General features: G+C 48.1%; 1 long non-coding RNA gene across 1 annotated transcript; it reads right to left on the bottom strand.

Annotated features, from left to right (window-relative positions):
* Nucleotides 1-1105: 1105 nt before the first annotated feature.
* On the bottom strand, nt 1106-4004 carry LOC129402181 (uncharacterized). Its single transcript, XR_008628575.1, has 3 exons — nt 3890-4004; nt 2619-2728; nt 1106-1714 (listed from the first exon to the last, which is right to left on the bottom strand). It is a non-coding gene; the product is annotated as an uncharacterized LOC129402181 (long non-coding RNA).
* Between the last annotated feature and the right edge of the window lie 4575 nt (nt 4005-8579).

Here is an 8579-nt window from a genome sequence, read left to right as displayed (position 1 = left end):
CAATGCAAACAAAGACTATTTTTTAAACATATGTGAAAACCGGTAAGCTAATCAGACTATATATTTTTCTTCTTCTTACCAAAGGCACAACTAAACAAATGCCACTGGTTCCAAGTGAGATTTTAAAATAATTAAAAATTGAGCTGGATAGAGTCTTGCCTCACACGCATTCAAACCGGGTTCAATCCCAGGCATCCATTTGATCCCTAGATCCTCTGACAGGAGTGACCCCTGAGTGCAGAGCCAGGAGTAAGCCCTGAGCACTGCAGACTATGGCTCTCAAAAATAAATAAATAAATAAAACCTCAGGATCTAATTTCTTACATGGTTCAAAAGTGATTTCAAACAGAAAAGAAGAAAAAAAAGAGGAAACTGACCAGGACACTATTCCTTCACTTGGATTAGGTGGACAGTTGGCACGCCAAAGCCTTGGAAACTTGCCTTGTCAGCACCCAGATGCTTGCTGCGGGTGAGTGGATTCGGCGGTCTTTGATAATAACAGCATCGCCAGACTCTTGAGACATGCACCGACCTGAAGTCATCTTCCAAACGACAAGATTAAAAAAGATTTCCATTTCCCCCCAGTTACCATTCAGTGGCAGAGCATGAGTGAAAAGAAAAGGGCAGGGGGGAAACATTCTTTCATTGTTTGTGGGTTTTTTGTTTTGGGGTACCAGGAATCAATCCCGGGCCTCAAAAACACGGAGCATCAAATGCATATGTAACTGCCAGTGAAACGCTTTGATTTCTGGCTTCTGTGAATTTATGACTTGACCTGTCACAGTGGGGTTTGTGAAAGGAAGGGAAACTTAACCATTGCCACCTAATGGAAAGGATTCCAGTCAGAGACTCCTCTAGACAGCCACCCATTAAGCAAGTACCTAGTAGTACTATTAGCTCTAGAGTGATACAGGAGGGAGTAGGGGAGGGCCCTGGTTTGCCAACAGCACTTGGGTCACACCCAGTGGTATTTAGGGGCTGTCCTGGTGTGGTACTGTGTCAACCGGGTGCTGGGGACCCACCCAGCCTCCTGCTGACACACACACTCCAGCTACCCATGGCATATTTGATATGCCAAAAACAGTAACAAGTCTCATAAGGGAGATGTTACTGGTGCCCCCTCGAGCAAATCAATGAGCAATGGGATGACAGTGATACAGTGACAGTGATAATGTACAGTCAACACAAATGCTAATCTGCATATATTAGACTTTATACCACAGTATCAAAGGAAGAACTGTTCAGGCATCCTTTATCCCATTATTTCCAGAAATGTTTTACAAAGTCCTCACACAACTTTTTGTAAGATTAAATCCATCAGGTTCTCTTTCATGGCAGACAAGACCAAGCGGAGAGTTTAGGGGTGGCCTTCTGAGTTTCCCGGGCAGTCGGGCTTGCCAGATGAAGCAATGCAGTGACGCTCCGTTCTGGCCTTCTTCCCTTTCAGTAATTGTGTGGGGCCCCATGCAGATGGTGACTGAGATCCTGGTCCCGACTGTCTGCGCCCTCTGTGTCCTGCTCGCTGCAGCTCTCCTGATGCTCCTCCTGCGGATACACAGCTGAGGCCGGTCATTTGGCAGCTTTCGAGGCGGCTGTTAGAGGACAATCATCACCACTTTCCTTCTTTGCTGTGAATGTTTATGTACATTTGTTTTCAGTTGCTGTGATTTTTTTCTTTCTGCTTTTTCTTGGGAGGAGGAAGAGGGATCAGATACTAGGATTTAAGAATTAGAAAATAAAAGCAACCAAAAATTAAAGCCATCTTTAATATTACCCCCCAAAGTCAAAACCAATATTCTACTGGGGTTTTGTTGGGGCTGTTGGGCCACACCTGGTGATTCTCATGGCTTAATCCTGGTTCTGTGATCAGAGATCGGGGAACATATGGGATTCTCGAGATTGAAGCTGGGTTGATTTTGTGCAAGTAGAGCCAAGTAAAGCCTACCCACTCTACTACTGCTTAGTACTTTACTACTTTTACTACTTTACTACTATGCATTTCTTTTCATTTGCAAAAAGGGATCATCACAATGGATAGTCACTAACTATTCTAATGAACTATTTTCCACTCCAAATCTGCCCAGAAAGTGTACTTTTGTTTGAAATCTCCATCTCAGTACTGTTCTATACATGACAATCAATTATCTATAGCTAAAATTCAGGCAACCTGGGTAAAACATTAGGTGGATACCAGGTAAATGAGCATCCACTTAGATTCTTTTCTGAGATGGGGGAGGGGTGGAATCGCCAATTCTTATTTTAAAAAATACACCTTTAGCTTCATTATTTCTGTCTTTAAGACAAACTTTTGTTCATTTTCAGTTTTGGGGATCACACCTAGCAGTGCTCAGGGCTGACTCCTTGTGGTGTTCAGGGGACATGGGTCAGCCACATCAAGGCAAACACCTGAATCCCTGTAATATCTGGAACAAGACAAAAACAACCAAAACAAGAACAAAAAACAAAGCCAACCTGCTTATGCTAAATTTAGTTTCCTTTTCTCAATGAAATACTTCCAGGAAATTTTATGGATTTAATTTATAGCTTTTCTGTTGCTGAAAGATCTCAAAAGTGAATGGTGACTCCAGCTCACAGTATCCGGAGAATGAACACACTACCTTGAACAAGCCCCGCACACTTCACTTGAAATGCACTTAGCTGCAGGTGATCATGGTGGTGAAGCATGTCTTTTCTTCCAGGCTAGGATTGAATGTTAGCTCAGAAAAATCTGTAAGGAGAAACATAGAACTTACTGGCTTTTCTACCACAAATACTAATGAATTTTTATAATAATCAAAAGCAGTCGAGGGCCGGAGTGTAGTACAGCAGGGAGGGCGCTTGCCTTGACCGAAGCCAAGCCAGGTTCAATCAGCACCGTCAGAAGGACCTCTGAGAGCCAGCAGGACCCACTGAGCATCGCCAGGTGTGGCCCCGACACAAAACAAGGTCGTCAAAATCAGTGTTTCACCATTTTCTGATCATGGTCTCTTCTAAACTTGCACTTGACCTGTTAAACTCTCTCCAGCACTGACTTCTAATTTTCTAGATTTTCTAATTTCCTACTTTTTTATTATACAGAAAAGATGGCCCCACACCAGTTTCTTTAGGACCTAACAGTTCAACCATGTGAGCAGAGGCAGACATTCTAGTTAGGGAGGTTCCCATTATATCATAAGATATATTTTTTGGAGAAAGAATAAATATTTTCTGGAAATTCTACAAGTATCAATTATTTGATTCTGCGCAACCCTTGCAGCACTGGCAGGCCCTTACCCGCCCTTACACCAGGGGACAGCACCTGACGGAGAAGCAGCATATGGGTGACATTCCCCGGGGACTGACTGAAGGAGGGCGTGTTGGCGAGAGCTAGTCACACAGAGACCTAAACTGTCTGTCACTGACATGGGCCAGGTGGGAGAGCCTTAGAAACCAGCTGACGGGGGTTTCCCCACTGCTCTGAGTGCCCACCAGGACGTGCGGAGTAAGTGGCACTTCCACTGGGTGACCTCTCCCCCCGCCCTATTGTAATGCCGCTGGCTGACGCCTCTCCCATGGCCCTGGTGTTTGTCCCTCTGCTCAGGATGAGGGGGGCGCTCTTTACTGCACCCCCCCCACCCCCGAATCAATACACTCTGCACCCAGAGCTCAGGAAAATTAATTAAAGCCAGGCACGAGAGTGACAGAATGATCTGCCAGTACATTCAGGTTATTTCCCAGTGGAGAAACTGTTTCTTTAGTTTTGGGCCACAGCAGCATGTCCAGGCCTCACTCCTGGCTCTGCGCTCAGACCACATGGAGTGTCGGGAGGGAACCTGGGTCAGCTGCGTGCGAGGCAAATACCCTCCCTGCTGCACCATCTCCAGCCTCCAGTACCACAAACCCGCCTCACCGACTCTGAGGGGGTTCAGATGGTCCACAGGCGGGCTGTCACTCAGCTGCCACACAGTTTTCACCTTCTTGTGACCACTGTTTATTTCCACTCTCCACTTCTGGGGCTTCTCACTGATAAAACAATATCAAAGTTGGGCTGGGGCTGGGAATGGGGGTCCAACCTCGACCTTTCCCTTCTGCCTCCATCTGACAAGGCCTGACACAGCTCCAAGCCCCCCTCAGCAGTCACAAGGCAGGGGGAGCATCTCAGGCGCAGAGCACGGGCCCTGCATGCTGCGGCCTGCGTGGGAGCCGGGGAAGCCCAAGATATCTGGCCACTCCCTACTGGACACTGTTGGGAGCAACCCCCCACAACAGCAGCAACTACAGAAAAGCAGAGTAGAGTCACGAGAGTGAGAGCAACGGGACAGGAATAAGGATTCCGTGAGGAACCTGCTTGGCCTCAGGAAACGGATGTGGAAGAAGGCCATGTGCAGGGTGACTGAGCTCAGCAGGGGACTGCAGAGCGGGGACAGGCCCAGGGGGACGTGGAAGTGAGGGCATGGACACTGTACTCAACTGAAAGGGGCAGAGGCCAGCAGTGGGGGCCCACGGCCCGGTGGGCGCCACAGCGACAGAAAGCCATTCTGATAGGAGGAAGTCCTGCTAGCACCGGGACCTCCGGAAGGTCACGGGATCAGGTGAATCAGAAAAGACCACCTGACCCTCCGTATGGGGCGTGTACAGACCAGCATCACAGCAGGCAGGACAGCATGCAAAGACTCGAGTGAGGAGTCTACAGGGAGGAAGCGGGCACAGGGGAGGTAAGGGATGCGAGTGAAACGTCACGTCCCAGTTCTGTTCAGGGCATTAGGTGAAGATTGGCAATGGTCACCTGAGCGGAGACTGAGCCTACGAAGGGAAGGGCCTTTGTGCAGAGCCCGCACTGTTACGGGACACTGGTGCTGGTGCTGAGACCTCACAGGCACCCAGAACTGGTCCCTCCACTCGGGAGCACAACGGAGACGCGAGTTGTCACTATTGAAAGCCCCAGGCAAGTGATGGGTTGAGCAGGAAAGTAATCAATCACACGGAGAAGAGAGCGGAGGGGACAGTTCCGGTGAGACAAGGTGGGCAGAAGAAGCACTGGAGAGGGACTCTGGGCGGGACTGTGACTTAAGGGGTAGAGCACATCATGCATGTCCCAGGCCCAATGCCCAGCACCAAGTGGGAGGAGGTGGAGGAGAAGGAGGGAAGAGAAGGGAAAGAAAGGGGAAGAGGAGGAAGAGGAGGAGGAGTATTCTCAGTCTTCGAAGTAGCTTGAGGGGTTGAATTCAAAGTAAGACAGATCTCCACATGACAGAATGATGGACAGCCCAAGTTCAAACGTTGAGTGCTGAAAGTCTTTTAACCATCTCTTTATTAAAGGAGGGAGAATTGGTAAACTACCCCCCACCCCTTGGCCCCACCTAACACACTTTGAGTGGGGGTGTGGGGCTGGAGCGCTTCACAGTGAGTTTCTCAAGGCTCATTCCTGCTGTCGGGAGACACAGAGCCTAAGCATTAGTCCCTGGAGCCATCTCCCCACCCTCAAAGGTCACTGTGACATCTGCTAAGCCATTCTGAAGGTGCTAACTGGCAAGTCAGTGAAGAGAGAGAGGGAGGAAGGAGAGGTTTGAATAGGACAGATTTCGGGCCAACAGAGCCAGGGGCCCAATGTTGCTCCTGAATGTCTGTGGAGGACAGAGCCATCACCACACCTCTCATTCTGCCCTCTTACCCAGATCACTTCCTGTCCGTCTCTTTTACCAGCTGCTCTTCCTCCTGTTCTGTCTAGATGAGATTACAAGGGAGAGAATGACAAGAGCTGAGATGATGTGCAGAGAAAGGCCTGGGGAAGAAGCAGGAGAAGCCCCACCAGACAAAGAGCCCCCTGGAACCAACACGGAAACGGCCGCATGAGGCCCAGGCTATTTACCTTCTGGTACAAATCCTTCATGGTGGTTGGTCTGACGGGTAGCTGGAAGACGTGTTGCTCATCAAGGGGGTTTTGTTTATAATATTTTACATAGGATCTTAAAATAAGAAAGAAAGAAAAGGACTTTGTTTAGAAAATCAAGCCACTTGGAGATGAAGCTTTTCTGGTGGTCTTTACTCACAAGGGCAACACTGTAGTGAGTAACGGCCAACATATTAGCAGAGTAAACTCTGGCCAGACAAGAAAGTCCAGTAAACTCACAGACCCTACCAGACCCAGAGATGACTGTTTTCTTTGACAAGCGATCTCAAAATGAACAGGTGGATTCATCAAACAAAATATATTTTGAGGTGTGCCTGGGTAAACGTTAAACAGGGAGATAGATGCATAAAAACAAGAGGCCAGAAGAAGGGAGTGGGGCTGGAGTGATAGCACAGTGGGTAGGGCGTTTGCCTTGCATGCGGCCGACCCGTGTTCGATATGGTCCCCTGAGCACGGCCAGGAGTAATTCCTGAGTGCATGAGCCAGGAGTAACCCCTCTGCATCGCCAGCTATGACCCAAAAACAAAAACAAAAAACAAAACAAAACAAGAGGCCAGAGAGATGATAACATATTTCCATGATTTCTGAGGAATACAACATGTATACCAGTGATTTTCCAGTCTTGTTTCTGCCCCACCCCCACCCCCCAGCTCTGGGGGGGTTCTGAAAGCAGGTGCTCGGCCCGCTAAGCCATCACCCTCATCTCTCCCTTTCTTTAAGGAGAAAAGTCCTTTTTGAGTCTGCAAAGAGGAAGACTTTCATACGCTCCCTTTTACAGCTGAGGCCAAGTCTGATTTAGAAAAAGACTGGCAGACTTCTTGCCCTAGAGAAAGAGTACCCGGCCAGGGCTGAGACCCACACTGGGGACTGGAAACTGGCAAACTGGAGCAGAGGACCCGTCAGACCCACTGCGGTCAGCCTGGCAGAGACCCTGAACACAGCAATTCTTATTTGGGGGCCATATTCATCAGCACTCAGAGGTCACTCCTGGCGGTGCTTGGGAACATTATGGCATGCCAATGATCAAACCCGGTGTGCTGGGTGAAAGGCAACCGGGTTACCCACTGTGTTACTGCTCCAGCTGCCCCCCAAATATAGCAATTTTGGTGGTGCTCAACGCAGGGCACCTGTGTTTTGCAAGCACTGAGTCTTTCGGTTTTGTCCTGGCACTGTCACAAGGTGTAAGGGCCATTCCCCACACTCCTGCCACCTGGGGTCCTGGGCACTGACACAGTGACAGCAAGGGAGACCCACCAATCACAGCGATATTATTGTCAGAGTAACAGTACTTGATCTATACAGCTATAATCTAGACAGTTAATTCGACTCAAATTAATTGTTCTCTTTAGCTTTTTGGGCCACAGTCCTGGCAGGTTGGGGGACAATATAGGGTGTCAGAGATTGAAATAGTGTCATAGAGATGTGATGTGGTGCTGGAGACCTTGGAGCTCACTCACAGGCCTCCTGAGCACTGTTTAGGAGTCCCCACTCCAAATGAGAAGGAAAAACAAAAATAATTCAGAGAATAAGTTGTGAAAGAGTACATGCTACATTTCCCAAATATTTTTCTTCTGCCTCATCAGAAACTAGCTGGCTTTTCATATTTTCTTCTGCCTTTAACCTTGTGTTTTGATTGATATATACAGAAAAAAATTAAGTATGTAGGAATGGTATTTTTAATAATTGTGTCATATAATTGTAAATAGTCAACTTGGATAACAATGAGAGATCTCATAAAAGGAAAAAACTGGTTGTTTCAAGAAGTGGGAGGGGTGCATGAATATTTAGACCTCAACTTTGTAGTGTATTAGGATTTTAAAAATCATTCTTTATATCCTTGGTAAAAAATAAGAAGTCAAGTAAGTGAGATATGGACTAAAACTGGTTGTCTCAGGAGAATAGCACAGTGGACAGCAGGATCCAGGCTCTCACGGGTGGGCCCAGGGTTCTATTGGGGCACAGCATTGGAGACACGAGAGAGCAGGTGGGCGAGGACATGGATTGACAGTGGCGTATCTTGAAGCTTTTGACTTACTTAGTTTATTCATTAGGACCCAGTTCTGTCCCAAGCTGAGCTGTGCATTAGTCGGGCAGGACTACGGTCCTGCCCCATCACTGTGGGAAAAGAACATCAAGGTCCTGTTGTGGGGAGTGGGGAGATGATGGAGCTGTTCTCTCCCAAGACACAGTTTATTCTGTGTGAAAGTGAATACAGGGACCAGACAGAGAGGAAAATGGTTAAGGCACTTGCCTGACACACCACTGACCAGGGTCCTATCCCTGACACTCCATATGGTCACCTGAGCCAGGAGTGATCCTTGAGCCAGGTGTAGTCAAAAAAATAAGAAAGTAAATAAAAAATGAAATAAACTCATCTCATGAATGTGAGGAGTGGGGAGGTGCCTGACTGGTTGGCCCAGGGAAGAGGGGGTAGGACAGTCCCTACAGGTGAGAGAGTGACCTGATGGGACATGGCCTGTGGGAGGGCAGGGCTGGACTCTGCTGGGCTCAGAGACACACATGGGGCAGCAGGAGAGGACATGGAACAGATTTGAGGAAAGTGCGACAAAGTAGCCATAGACATGAGACTACAGTTACTGTCACTAGGACACACAGACCTTTCCCACATGTCTCAGGTCGCTGTTTCCTGTGGAGCTGGTGTGGGATCTCTCTCCCTTTCTCTGTGTCT

The sequence above is a fragment of the Sorex araneus genome, chromosome 2 (genome assembly GCF_027595985.1).
Source record: "Sorex araneus isolate mSorAra2 chromosome 2, mSorAra2.pri, whole genome shotgun sequence".
Taxonomy (NCBI): domain Eukaryota; kingdom Metazoa; phylum Chordata; class Mammalia; order Eulipotyphla; family Soricidae; genus Sorex; species Sorex araneus.
Note: the sequence above shows the minus strand (reverse complement) of the source record. Positions and strands in the feature narration are given on the sequence as shown.